Below are 9,244 nucleotides of genomic sequence, written 5' to 3'. Positions count from 1 at the left end.
TATGTTATCTGACGCAAGCGCTCAGCGCTCCAAGCCACATGCAGGCGACGCACGCTGCTCTCCCACACCTCGCTGCCAGCCATTGGCATTAAACAATGCCGTTCATGTAGGATGCTCTTTTTGTTTTATTGTTTTCCTGTCATTTTCATTGCCGTCCGTGGGTCCACTACATTGCCATGTGTGTTCAAGCTGTCTCTGGCTCCTGGTGGACCTGGGGCCACTAACAATATCACAGACATTGCACTACCTATTAAAGCGCGAGCTTTTTTAAACACATAAAACAGTGCTTCGAATAGTGTGCAGAACCTATATTCATTGCTCAACCCTTAATTCCTTCTGTGGATTTTTTCAAAGGTAATAAAAATATTTTTTTTGCATGTGCAACAAAGCTACTTTCACAGAAAGAGTGCTCAACAATTTCTGAAATTTTAATCCAGCAGAAAAATTGACACACACATAGGCGCTATTGTACTGTATGGTGTCAAGCAAAAGACATAATGTTGCATTTCAAGAAGAGGGCTTTGTCAGGCTGGTTGGTTCATGTTGAATGGAAAGAAGGAAAAACTCAAACGGACGGGACGTGTAGGAAGGCGAGACAGACACATGAGCTACTCATGTGCCTGTCTCGCCTTCCTACGTCCGGTCCGTTTGAGCTGTTCCTTCCTTCCATTCAATGTTGCATTTACCGACAAGCTCCTGTTCTACGAAACTGCCAAAAAGTTCTTGCACAAAGTGAGACCGAGCAGGTCGGGCTTGCATAAAATAACTATTTTGCACTTTTTACTCTTTCTGGAACACACTTTTTTTCCAACTTTTGCATGGTTTTAAATATTGATAATGTCAAACTGAGCTACATTCATCAAACTGACCATCTTACCCAATATTTTTTCATTTAAAAGGGATTTCTTGCTACTGCGGGTCTTAATCTCTGGCCATTAATGAGCTGGTGGCCAAGCAGCGCTGAATTAAGATGTGGGCTAAGGAGGCTGCGGCCCAGGATCTTATCTCCGAAGGTAGGAGGAGAGGGCCAATTTATTCTAACCTGCTTCATATATAGGACAGCAAATAACGTAACTTATGAGGAACAGGTATGAAGAGGAAAACTAAGAATGAGACGGGGTCCCTGCTTAATCCGACTGATTTGTTTAGCAACAGGGGAGACCCTGTCGAGCTGCAAAAGCAGGGATTCCCCACCATTCTCGGAGGCCCCTTTCATGTGAGGTGATCTGCACCTGCTTATATTATCACAGAAGTTTTAATAGTTTCCCCTCCATCCTGTGACATATATTATGTTGAGGCATGCAAAAGGAAAGGAAAATAAAGAGCCTCTGCCCGTGCCACAAAGTATAACGGGCTTCCATCCTGTGACAGTCGACTACATGAAAAAACTGTAATTGAAAGAACTGATGCAAGTAATTTTTTTTTACACCGCCACCTTCCTCCCTATCACTATCGCCCTTCATCTCTCAAATAGTTCTGTCTGTTCTTTTCTGCTTCTTTAGGGGAGGAAAATGGGCTGTATCAGAGTGAGTGCCGGACTAGTCATGTCTGGCCGTTAATGGCTTTGCTTCTGTTCTGTGTGGTGCCAAACTAATGCATCACTCTCGCACTAATCGCAATAATCACATCTTGTCCTTCTTACGTTTAATATAGATAGAATAAAATGGGACTTATTGCAGAAGTGTAGGATAAAAGTGAGTAAGGACAAAAAAAAGGGGGGGGGGGTTATGTAAGCGCTTTAGCCCACGGCTAATTTTTAACTCTGCAAAAGACATTAGAAAATTAACGCTCAAAATCCAGTCAGGCTGAGCAAAATGTGGTTATTTTCATCATGGTAAAAGAAAGCAGCTTTTCTTTATGCCCTCTAACTTTCCAAACAAGTGTTTGTTGCAATCTATAGTTGTTCCTTTCTGTGCAAAAAAAAAAAGGAAAATCTCTTATCTGGCATTTTATTTTAATGATTCTGCAAAAAGCTATGAAGTTTCGAGCTCTAGACTGGCTGCTTCATCAAGTAGGCATGGCTGAAATCATATTTAAACAATGTGTTGAAACATTACGGATATATGGAAGCACAAATCATGACTCATGTGTCCCTTTGCAACTTATGAGCTGCTCTCAGTGACGTATGTATCATTGTAGGACAATAATCACGAAGGTTGCAAGACATTCAAAAACTTTATTACACATTTTAAACCAACAAAGAATGGTGACTGCACAAAGAAAATAATAGAATAAAAATATAACAGCACCTGTTCTACAAAATGAAATTGTGAGAATACGAGCCATACATTAGAATCAGCAAGTGACACCCGAAGAGCAATGGAGTCAAAACAATAAGCTTAGCCCATTCACGAAGCCAGAGACAACCACGGCTTCATCTTGAGTTATGAGCCTTTGTTTTAGCCATTCTGTGTAGCTGCCTGTAACCCAGTTGTTTGAGCATCCAAAGAAAAAAATTTAACACAGTGCAATTGAGTAGGACGTCGAAAGCTTTTGTGCACAGGTGGCAGTTGATGTAGATGAGAACATCCAGTGCACAGTGCAAGAGTGTGTTGCAGTCTGCACATGGGGGGATCCACTGCAGTTATAGCTACAGCACTTCATACTTGCTTCCCATGAGTAATTCCTGGGTTTGAATCCACTATGTCCCCATTGTTTCTTTTTAGTGTGAAAGCACTACAAGCAGACACACAAGCATTAGACAATTTGGCTATGCCCTGAACCGCTGGATTAGTGCTAAATACATTCATGCTCACATAAGGCACAATAAAAGACACTAACTTCAAAGCATCCTGCCCATTCGTAGCTGACCATATTTGCCAAATGCCTAGACAGTCAAAGGCTAAGAATCTGATGCCCACCTGCCCCCTTTGCCCCATTACTGCTGCCATAACACTCAACAAATTGGAGGAAACCGCTGGCTTGGTAATCGCTGAACAATTTTGTTATGAAGACGAAATCATCTACAATATTCTTACTGATATTGCCACCAACTGACCCTGCCACTCTGTCACTGACACAACAGCTCTAGCCAACTCTGGCACCGACCCTGCCCAGAACATGCAAGTTCCAACTGTCGACTTTCAGAATCGGCAAGCCTCGCTGCCTCAAGCATTCACAAGAGCAGTGAATGTTATATGACCTTGCTGGACTCCTTGATTGTGACTTTCAATGGCGACAGAAAGCTATTAATGAATAGATGTCAAGATGATCATAAGTATACCCAACAGCTTGCCTTTTCAGATCACTTGCCCCCCTCTCTCCCGTTTTATACCACCCTTTCAAAACATGATGCTCCAAGCCTTCATTACCATTTCAAAAGCTGATCAGAGTGGAAGCAAGTGCTTATAGTGCAGTTTGGCAAGCAACTTTTTGTTATAAAGGCAAGATCTTGTCAATGTGCCTGAGTAAGCCAGCAGCGAGGAATTCACTTCACCAAAGACAAGATATCTGGAACGTGCCCACTCTCATTAACTGACAAAGATATATGAGTAGCAGATTTAGGAGGAGGAACAACTTTTATTTCATTTATCTCTTTCTTCCCAAGTGGAGCCCTGTGTTCAGTGCTCCATGTGCCACCACTTTCCTCCAGGCCCGTTAGACTACAATTGTAAGAGGTGCAAAAGAAAAAAAATTGAAAAAGGCCAGAAAGTGAAAAAAAAACAAAAAACATAGAGGCAAAAAATAATGGGAAAAAGAAGATGCACAGAGAACATATCCTTCACTACATCAGATTTAAACTGTACCCAAATATCGCCAAGCAGGCTAAATTGGGAAAGATGTATGAAAGGGTAAATGAAGCACAACTATAAATACATACATCATAGAAGCCACATGACAGGAAAAAAAAAACAAGCTTACTTGTAACAATGGCAAAAAACTTAGCAGGGAGAAGTAAAATGTACATATATATATATATATATATATATATATATATATATATATATATATATATATATATATATATATATATATATATATATATATATATATATATATATATATATATGTATACAATTGTAAAAAGAATTAGCAAAAATGACAAATGTAAAAGTAAAGGCAATAAAAAACTCAGTAAGCATCCATCACTGGAAAACTTCTAAAATGCATAAAGCTGCACAAGTGGAAACAAAGAGTGAAAGAGGAAACCGACACTTACTAAAGGTAATGCCTATTGCACCAATACTGCAGGCTTCTGGAGCTCAAAAAAAAGCCTCAGTGAATAACAGTGCACCACAGAGGAGTTATGAAATGTATCGACACAACTCGTGCAACTATTGTTAAAGCATCTAGCAGAGCTGGTTCAGTCTAAAGGAGTAAGTCAGACCTGCACATCGCAGCACCTCCAGCAAAAAAATAATAATAGAAAATAAAAGAAATAATAATAAAAAGAAAGAAGTGGTATGCCCAAAGTAACTATTTGCTCGGCAAAGAAGCAGGAGCCCTCCTCTCTACAGAGCATGGTAGGGGGTCTGCAGGGGGTCTGACACCTTCCAATTACCTAGCTCAGTCTTCAAACCTCATTGGGGTGCAGGTGATCTCTATCGGAGGTGAGATGGTCAACACCAGGCTATTTAGCTGAGTCAATTTGTTTCTTTTCTACCAAGGGCAGTCATACTCGCTTTCTAGCCACAGTTTGAGTAACTGTCACATGACACCAAAGCAGGCACAATGTTGGTAATCAGGGATGAAACCATCCACCACATCAAAACGAGGTCACGGCAGGTCCTTTGACTCTATTAATAAATAGGCACTTAAGGTGTTCCTTTTCTAGCCACTTCAATATGCTTCACAGCAGTCCTGCACACTGGAGCAGGATCTCAATATTCATATGAAGAGCCCCCAGGGTAGTTAACACCAGCCACACCCATAAAAACCATTAAATTGTTTATAGTTTCTGACTGCTGAACGAATGGCATCCACTGAATACGCAGCTGCAAATACCCTTATTTGGACCTGTTCTCCATTTTTAACAAATGGAAATCCTAAGGAAAGCTTCTGTAGCTCCTTTGCAAAGGGTGTAAAAAGAGTGGTCATGTCTGGCTTTGAAAAACCAAAACAAATAGCAGGCATAAACATGTTCTGTTTTCAGACTGCAAGGTCCAGCTCAAGAATATCACACTTAACTGGCCAGATGTCAAAAGCTAATTTTTAAAACACTTTAATTCTATCTGTATTCCACAATAGTGAAATATTGTGAGTTGAAAAATCAGCCGACATGCCTGGCATGTTCTATGCCATCCACTACGTCATCACACTTCCTCTGATTCTTTGCGGAAGCAACTTCAAGTTTTGCTGCCCAAGAATTCGTTGAAGCTGCTCTTTCAAAAGAATTACAAGGAAGGAAGAGCAAAAGGCTATGTCAATATCCCATTCACAGTTCTAGCAGTGAATCTCAATCTGAGCTGTACTACCCAAGTACGTGGTACAATCAAGACAATAGAAGTGGTTCTCAGCTTCAGGAATGTGTACACCCAAATCTTTGAAAAGCAAGTATATTTCAATTTTTGGAGCTTTTCCTGGGTACTAGATGATATTCAGCAGGTCCAGCGGGTCTGTCATCCCCCTGGTCGCTGACTTTATGGCACATCACATAGGACATGAGAAGGGCTGCAACTTGTGTCCTCTCATCAGCAACTTGCAAAGTACTTTGTTGAGCTCTGCAGTCAGCATCTTAAAATAAATGAGATATTCCACAAATATTATTTGGAGGAAAATGTTAGTTCACATCAAATTTTCCTACAGTCCACTTATACATAAGTGCCAAATAGCAGAGTGTAAATGATACAATGACAGTTGTATTTTGCTGACAAACAGTGCGATATGGTTCCTTGCATGATAAATTCCATTTTTTTACATTTGTTAGGGTCAGCATAAAGGTGAGCATGTACTGAACATGCAAGCCAGAGAAAGGTTATCTGCCCAAAATGCTTAACATTTGCACTTCATTCAAAGCTTTTGGTGTCAAGATGGAATTATCCTTTATAATTATATACACATAATAAACTCAATTTTGAACTACAATTAATGTATACTGAAAGTTGCATCCTTCTAATTTATGTTTTATATGGCATTTAAATCTTCAGCATTTCAGAAAAAAAGAAACATTCTCACTTGAGGACCTCAGTCTTCATCAGAACCTGAGCTGTCTGCATCATTTGGCACAGGATAAGGTACTGGCACTTCTTCCTGCTTTGACAAAAAAAAAAAAATGTGAGTCCAGAGGAGAAAATCTTGCCTCACTCAATAAGAACTTAGCCCAGCTTTCCTTTCTGAAATTATTGAAGCTTAAAATATTTATATCATGGTAAGCTTCATGGACAGCACTGCACGCCACTTACAACTATTAAATGAGTGTAATGTTGCATGGCAGTTTCATTAAACCAAGGAGGGGGAGCAGAAAAGTGGAGACAACAGATCCAATTCTTTAAAAAAAGAGAGGATGGCCACTACATGCAATTCATTTTTATAATCAGTTTATGAGGCTCGATAAACGTTTAAAGAGACAATAGCTATCCCTGCTAGTTTCCTATTTAACTAAAATTTGTTCGATTACTTTTTAAATCTTCACATAAAGGCTGGTTCACATGCAAGCAATTGAGTGAACTCAGTGGTGAGTGGCATCGACACAGCAAAAAATTTCCAACAGGTTGGAACTGGAGAGCTCGAGCTGCCGTGACAGCTCAAAATAAGTTTTTTAGTTACTCCGGCAGAAATTGCTGGAGTTTTCACTTGCATGTAAAACAGGCTTAAGCGCTCATATGGCAATTATAATTTTAAAAGCAACTGTTATAACTGAAATTGATTGAAACGCCCCCCTAAAGCCGTATATGTAAACACTTTGGATGTTAAGGGGTATCAATGGAAGGAAAAGGAGAAATGCTACATGGTGAACGCTGAAAGGCCAAGTTTGCTACATGACCGCTTGCCAACTGCAAGCCAAAAAGTGTTCGTAATTTCAGTATCTGGAACGATATTCAGCCAGGAAGAGCACCTTTTTTAGTAGTCTTGGCGGCATTAGAGTTAAAATCAGCAATTCTCCAGAACTAAACATTTAAACAACTAAATGTACATTGGAAAAATGTAAATCTTAAGCGACTACATTGCCATAGGTCAAGCACTCATCTTTTATGTCTTTATGATAACCTGAGTCTCCTAACATTGTGGCATCCTATGGTAGACACGAGTAATTGTGTGATGCGGGGGGTAATTATGGCGTGCTCTTGTTGCAGCAAAAACATGAAGATGCACGTGGTAGCACTGACTGACCATGATTTTGCTTCTTCCAGAGCCACACATGGCTCCTCCTAATGGTCAAGCTAGATACGTACATAGATCTGATTCTGCTAAACAATATTTAAGTATATATTTAGCAATTTTTTGCTTCCACCTTGCGCAGCTGCTAAATTAGAGGAGAAAAGAGTAATTCAGGCCCCATCAACCTTGATGCATAGAAGGTGACAAAGCCCTGACTAAACCTTGAAGCATATTTTTGTTTATCCACTTCCCTCCAAAATCACAGTGACATATCTCTCTAAGTCACTGAACTGATTTTGCATAATTATCGCAGGCATTACTGATCACAGAATCTCACTCTTGGTAGCGCGAGTAACACTCAAGCTGCAAGAAAACTAAGAAACCTTCAGCGTGGTGCATATCAAAGTCACATTCTTGTTTATGCAACAATGTTACCAGGGCTTAAAGTGCTGTTTTGTGATATGGGTCAGGTATTAAAAGGTGGGAAAGAAAAAAATAAAAAGCATCTGAAGAGCCACTGACTTTTCAGTAAATCCATACAACTATAGGTGTCATTGGCATTAAAATTATGATCTTAAAGTCATCAATAAACATTGACAGAAGCAAATTAACAGGCTTTAGTGAGTGACTTTATATTTATTGATGACCAACCTCAGATAGGGTGTCCCCTAAGCATGGTAAACACACTTGATAGCACTGTGTATTTTGGAAACTGCAACTTGGTGACATTGGAAATCCTGTCCTCCTACAGGTGCTCTCATTTTTCAGCTTTTGTCAAGCCATTTCCTTGCTTTAGCAGCAACTCAGTCACTAATTCCTGTTTCTTGCCGACAGCCAACTGGCACTGAGGCTATCAGCGTTGAGAGCGATAAATGGATTTCAAACCTGCACGGTCCTTTCTCCATGAATATGAACATAACACTAAGCTTTCATACATAGTCATCTTAATTACTGCATTACGACTTGGGACTTCACATATCCTTCACACGTGACATCACACCACTACAACACGTACAAAACCAAGCTTTACGTATATTTACATTCAGCCCATACCGTGCCAATATTCCCAAGTTTTTTCAGCAACTTAACATTCTTCCCATCTCTGCCTTACTCACGTATAACTTAGGCACTTTCACATATTGTTTTGTTAGTGACAACAATCTTCTCTAGTTTATATATCGTCAAGATCTTACTGACCCTAATACAACTAGATTTTCATCAAGAAGTAATTGTCTCCTGCCAAGAGTGAGCACTAATTACCGTAGTTGGATTCACATCAGTCAAAGCATGGAATAACATACCTCCGGACATCAAATCAAGTCTTTTGCTACATTTGTTTAATGGCGCTCATTTTGTTCTTCAATTCTTCAATCATTCAGTGCCACCAACTAATGAAATACTTCATACACACTTCATAAAAAGTTACTTTTAAAACTTTTTTTGCACATGTTCACTTGTTTGTATTAATATTTGAATAATGGATACTTGTATTTTCTTGTATTACTTTACGCTATGCTGCTGTTCTTCCTTTCATTGTTTTTATGATATGATACTACTTGTCGTGTCTACGGTTACTTCTATGTGGGATATTGTATAATTTAAGAATGAATTTTTTTCCTTGCCTCTATAACATTTATTTGTTATAGAGGCAAGGGAGAAAAAATTATTATTGTTATAACATACTATATTTTTACTTTGTACATTTGCTGTTACCACTGCTCCCTTTCATAACTCGTTTTAATTAGCTGAGGAGGTCCCAGTACAGTACATTTCACTATGGGACTCCTTTTGTATTTATTTATCATGTATGTAATGCTATCATATATGAAGTACAATAAACTTGAAACTTGACAAAAAAAATTGAAATCTTAGACCCTGGTTGCAGTTTTAGTTTGAATCTTTAGACCTCAATCTTCTTTTTTTTTTCTACTTGCAGCACAATAGGTTACAAAAAAAACAAGCACAAGAGCTACTGTAACGTTTCCAT

This window comes from Amblyomma maculatum, unplaced genomic scaffold (assembly GCF_055883805.1).
Source record: "Amblyomma maculatum isolate TAMU_Amacu unplaced genomic scaffold, ASM5588380v1 scaffold_20, whole genome shotgun sequence".
NCBI lineage: Eukaryota > Metazoa > Arthropoda > Arachnida > Ixodida > Ixodidae > Amblyomma > Amblyomma maculatum.
The sequence above is the reverse complement of the archived record's forward strand: the minus strand, read 5'-3'. Positions refer to the sequence as shown.